The following is a 5,537-nucleotide window of genomic DNA, read 5'->3' as shown; positions in this document are numbered from 1 at the left end:
GTATCAGCTGGCAGAAGACTGCTGGATGTGGTACAGTTGAAGATTATTAAAGTAAGACAAAGGATAAACACATGAGGGAAGAGGTCCCTGCTCGTGAGAGCTTACAATCTAAAGTGGAGGGGTAGATTGACATGGGTGACACAGATGGGGTACATAGAGAATGTGGAACAGAGGGTTAGGATGAGATTTGGCTGGGTTTGGTGAAGAAGTGGACCCCCAGAAGGCACAAGTCAATACTTAACATTGCAACATTTTACTGGGCTATGCAGGAGAAAATTAAAAATAGGGGAAAGCAAAAAAATTAAAAAAAAGAATCGATAACTTCTACCGCTTTCAAAAATGTCAATGGAAGCTGAAATAATGGACAACTTCCTCATGGAAGCCAGATACAGTATACCAAACAGTACTTAGCAGAGTTAGGAATGAGTGCTTATGAAATAATATAATATTTCAGAACCTGCATGGATGGTCTCTTGCACTCTTTTGCTCTAATACATCACCTGCTTTAGGATTTATATTCAAAAACATTATGTCTACACAATCCCAAAAACGTCAGTCTTCTTGGAAAGTGGTTTGTTCCTTTGTAAGGGAAAGAGAACAAACGTTCTCAAACAACGGTTTCTCAATTTCTTTTTCCACTGGGAAGGGATTGTGGATTCGCAGGAATATCTGAGCATTTCTGTAATCAGAAAGCAGCGACTTTCTACAAATGTTTACATTAGATTACGTTTGGCAAACAAAAAAAAAGTACAGAATCCCATTTAGGATGTCTTCACCAAATCGTAGACATAATTATGGAAATCGTCATCAAACTTAATGAAGTACACAGATGGTTTAGCTTCAACTTGATGAATAACCATGCCAGTCCTTTTTGAGCCATCTTCTTTGGCATATTCCACTTGCTTGCCCACCAGGCTGTCCACAACCTCCCCTGGTTCTCTTTTAGCTGGAGGGGAATCATTTGAGTCTGGCATGATCCGAAGATCTCCTTCTTTATAGTCATCTAAAAGTTGATACATATATAAGACTGGGTCCTTTTCATAGGTTATATAAAACCATGTGTTTATAATAGGTGCTCGTGCTAACACCATCCCTTGCAACTCATCCTTGGAACCATCCTCTGTTTCAAACATATGCTCCACTGCTTTACCAATCATTGTGTCAGCCAAATGGGCATCACTGATTCGGGATGAGGCAACTCTGTCTGGTAGAACTTCAAGAGCAGACACCCTTGTGAAGCTCAAGTCCATAGACACAATCAAATCCATCATACCTTATAAAATAGAGGGAGGGATTCACTATTACTTGATCCAGAACTGTTCCTTTCCAATGGGTTATTGGCCCACTGCCCTCTTTCCACCCATGCTGTATTCTACAGCCTACGATATTTTGCCTTGGCTGGGAGATTGGTTTACTTGGTCCCATATTTTTTCGATGTTTCTTATGAGATGTTCTTTTCTTCATCATATTTGCAGAAACACCTGCATGTGCTGCATCAGCTCTTGATCGCTGAGCGGCCGCCTTTCAAAATGGAGTCTTCATTCATCTGTGTATTAAAGGGCAGCAGGGCTGCCGAACTAGGGTGAAAAGTGTAGTCACTCCAAGTTTGTTGTAGTCCCTCCAGTCTACATGAAAAAGAACCCCTTCCTTTCCACCTTTCAGAAAAACTCTGACCCTCAATTGCTCTGATCAGAAGTCACTTGTCTGGGGCAGATAGGATGTGTTTCCCTCCACTCCCCCTGCAGGTGATGGCTGCGGCACAGTGCTCCCCTGCGGCCAGTTGCCCCAATCCTCCTCCTCCCTCCTTTGTCAGACTCCGTCACCACCACTGTGCGCTGCTATGGAAGAGCAGCTCCCGCCTCACTCCCCCTGAACTTCCAAGCCCTCCGCTCAGACACTCCAGCACTCGTTCCCTTCCCTCACCCCCTCCCTCTCCACACACTGCCAGATTTGGAGCTGGCTGCTACTATATGGCCACCTGTCACTCTTCTGCCAGGACCAGGCCTCGCTTTCCTGCCAAATACTGATCCCTCCAGAGCTGTGTATGTATACTGTACTGTGTGATGTGTGTTATACACCTGGTGATTATACATCCTGTAATCTGTACTGAGCGATGTGTGAGATACACCTGGTAATATCTGTGCTCAGTGTGCTGCATTGTGGGGACCACCAGTATATTATTATAGTAGTACAGTACAGTAGGCCATTGCTGTATCTTGCAGCTCTGTGTCACTTCTAGTATCCTGATCAGCGCTTAATATCTGTGCTCAGTGTCAGTGCTGCATTGTGGTGACCAGTATACTACAGTACAATAGTCCAGTGCTGTTCTCGGTGCTCAGTGTCAGTTCTCCGTAGTATCATCAGTGATCAGTATAATCAGTTCTCAGTATAATCAGTGCGCTGTTAGACGTGTGCCCGTTTTCCGCCATTAGTTCAGTGGGATTTAGACAATTGATAAAGTTATTGTGTCCCCGGTACAAAATCCCATCTAGATTCTACTTAACTAGGCAGGCGATAGCGAGATTTTACCAATTAATATCAGTGATTTATAATTATTAATTACAGTGATGTTGCCAAATAATTCCAGTGATTTTTTCATTTTCTTCCAGTGATTTGGACTAATAATACCATTGATTAGAACAAATAATTCCAGTGATTTTGTCATTTTCTTCCAGTGATTTGGACCAATAATACCATTGATTAGAATGAATAATCCCAGTGATTTTGTCATTTTCTTCCAGTGATTTGGACCAATAATACCATTGATTAGAACGAATAATTCCTGTGATAGTGAGGTGTTTGTGTCGCTTAGCTTAGCCGTCCAGCGACCACAGTGCACCTCTTTTTCTCTTTGCATCATGTGCTGTTTGGGGCCAATTTTTTTAAGTGCCATCCTGTCTGACACTGCAGTGCCACTCCTAGATGGGCCAGGTGTTTGTGCCGCCCTCTTGGGTCGCTTAGCTTAGTCATCCAGCGTCCTCGGTGCACATTTTAGGACTAAAATTAGTATTGTGAGGTGTTCAGAATAGACTGGAAATGAGTGGAAATTGTGGTTATTGAGGTTAATAATACTATAGGATCAAAATTACCCCCAAATTCTATGATTTAAGCTGTTTTTGAGGGGTTTTTGAAAAAAATCCACCCGAATCCAAAACACACCCGAATCCGACAAAAAATTTTCAGGGAGGTTTTGCCAAAACGCGTCCGAATCCAAAACACGGCCGCGGAACCGAATCCAAAACCAAAACACGAAACCAGAAACATTTCCGGTACACATCTCTACTTTCTAGTCTATTTTGACAACTTCACAGCTCACAATATTATTTTCATCCAGTGTAGGCCAAAAGGTTGCACCGCGATTGCTGGATGACTGAGCTAAGTGACAGCAGTGGGCGGCACATGCATGTGGCACTTAAACGTCCATCATGGCACATCTAGGAAATAGAATGGCACTGCAGTGGCAGACAGGGTAGCAGTTTAACAAACTATGAAAATGTTTGTCTTTGTCATCTACACAATAAGACAGTCAGCAATGCTCCAAACAGCGCATAATGCAAAGAAAAGAGGTGCAAGATGAAATTGTCCTTGGACCATTCCATCTGCCCTTATATTGTTTATATTAAACAGGACAGGCCCAATTTAACAAACCTCCCACTTCAACAACAGGGACTGCAACTTGTGGCTGAAATGATTGGTTTGTTTGGGCCCCCACAAAACAAGCTAGTAATGGGCAGTGATCATGGCTAGCAATGATCTCTTCATACACAAACTGGCTCTCCATAGGCAAGATGATGTCATTGTCATCATAATCCAATTCCTCATCCCCATCAGTGTGTATATCATCTTATTAACACAATATTAATGTGTCCCCTCTGGAATCCATCATTACAGGTGCCTCTGTATTTTTTAGACGCAATTGCCAGTAAAGGTCTTCCTCGTGGAATTGGTCAATCATTTTGATTAACATCATCTTTTCCACATTTTGGGGCAGTAGCCTACATATGCCGATTGGTGACAATGTTCCCGACTGTGCTGAAAACTCTTTCTGAATACACACTGGAGGGTGGGCAACTTAAGTAAAACAAAGCCAGGTTGTGCAAGGGCCTTCAAATTACCTTTTTTCTTGCCAGTAGTGAAACAAACTGTCTGACATGCCTAGTTGGATGTTATCACTTAAATAATCATCAACCATTCTTTGAATGGTGACTGTATCAGATGGAGTCATGGTAGACATGTCACTAAATGTAAGCAGTTTTTTTTTTTTAGGCCTGACCACATGTCATAAAATTTTGCTGATTGATCTGCATCACCACCAGTGGGTCTCTTAGGAAAATCGAGTTTTTTCCTGGCAGCAGCAGTTGACTGAGAAACTAAAGGAGGAGATGTTGCTGTGTCACGTGCCACTTGAGCTAACAATTTTTTCACCAACAGCTCTTTGCTTGTCTTCAGATTTGTGCTTGTCAGAAAGAAAGATACAATGTATGACTTAAAACTAGGATCAAGTATGGTTGCCAAAATATAGTGATCTGATTTCAAGAGAATGACAACCCTTGCATCCTGGTGAGACAAATGAAGGGCTTGATCTATAATTCCAACATTCTTAGTAGAATCACTTTGTTTCAGCTCCTCCTTCAGTTTCTCCAGCTGCTTTTCTAAGAGTCTAACAAGAGAAATTACCTGAGTCAAGCTACCAGTGTCTGAACAGACTTCAAATGTGGCTACTTCAAAGGGTTTAAGAACCTTGCACAACACAGAAAGTATTCTCCACTGTGCTTGAGTAAGGTACATTCTTCCTCCTTTCCCTATGTCATAGGTCGGTGTGTAGCCTTGGATGGCCTTTGCTGCTCCTCTATCTGCTGAAGCATATAAAGAATAGAATTCCACCTAATTAACAACTCCAGTTCAGCTGATGGCAGGGCAAATTCAACAGTACTTGCAGGTGCTGCAATCTTCAACATGCAGTTGCTGAATCTCAAAAATGTCCTGAAATGTTTGTGAAGGCAACAGAGAGCATCTCTTGCACATCCCTGTCATTAAGAAAAAAATTGTACCCCCTACCTCTATTTTTAAATGAGATATTTAGCTTTTATTTTGTTTAAACTGGGATGAGCACCCCTAGATTCACCAGGCAGCATCCCATTATGGATGGAGAGAGTACCTGGAGGACACAGCAGCCCCTTGATGGACACTACAGTAGCACTCCTGGACAGACAACACACCACCACTGGACAGAAACTGCACGGACATGACCGCTCAACGCAAGCTCCACAGGCAGAGTAAAAATGGTGCTGATCACCGGGTGCCTTATATAGAATCCAAAAGCAGAAGGATGACGTCTTGTCTCATTTTCAGATCCAAGTCATGTGGGAAAACCTGAGCCGGACTCAGATTCCGGCTCAGATCATGAAGTTTGGGTGGGTGCCGGACCTGCTCATCTCAAATTAATACAGTAGATGCATATTGCATAATACTGTACATTTACTAGCATCATACTTAGTCACCAGAATTACTGTAGTCCAAAAACTGAATTTTCTTTG

General features: G+C 42.5%; 1 pseudogene; it reads right to left on the bottom strand.

Moving 5' to 3' along the window:
• Nucleotides 1-761: 761 nt before the first annotated feature.
• LOC134916391 (spindlin-Z-like) lies at nucleotides 762-1,542 on the bottom strand (annotated as a pseudogene).
• Between the last annotated feature and the right edge of the window lie 3,995 nt (nucleotides 1,543-5,537).

The sequence above is a fragment of the Pseudophryne corroboree genome, chromosome 1 (genome assembly GCF_028390025.1).
Source record: "Pseudophryne corroboree isolate aPseCor3 chromosome 1, aPseCor3.hap2, whole genome shotgun sequence".
Classification (NCBI taxonomy): Eukaryota; Metazoa; Chordata; class Amphibia; order Anura; family Myobatrachidae; genus Pseudophryne; species Pseudophryne corroboree.
The sequence above is the reverse complement of the archived record's forward strand: the minus strand, read 5'-3'. Positions and strand labels throughout refer to the sequence as shown.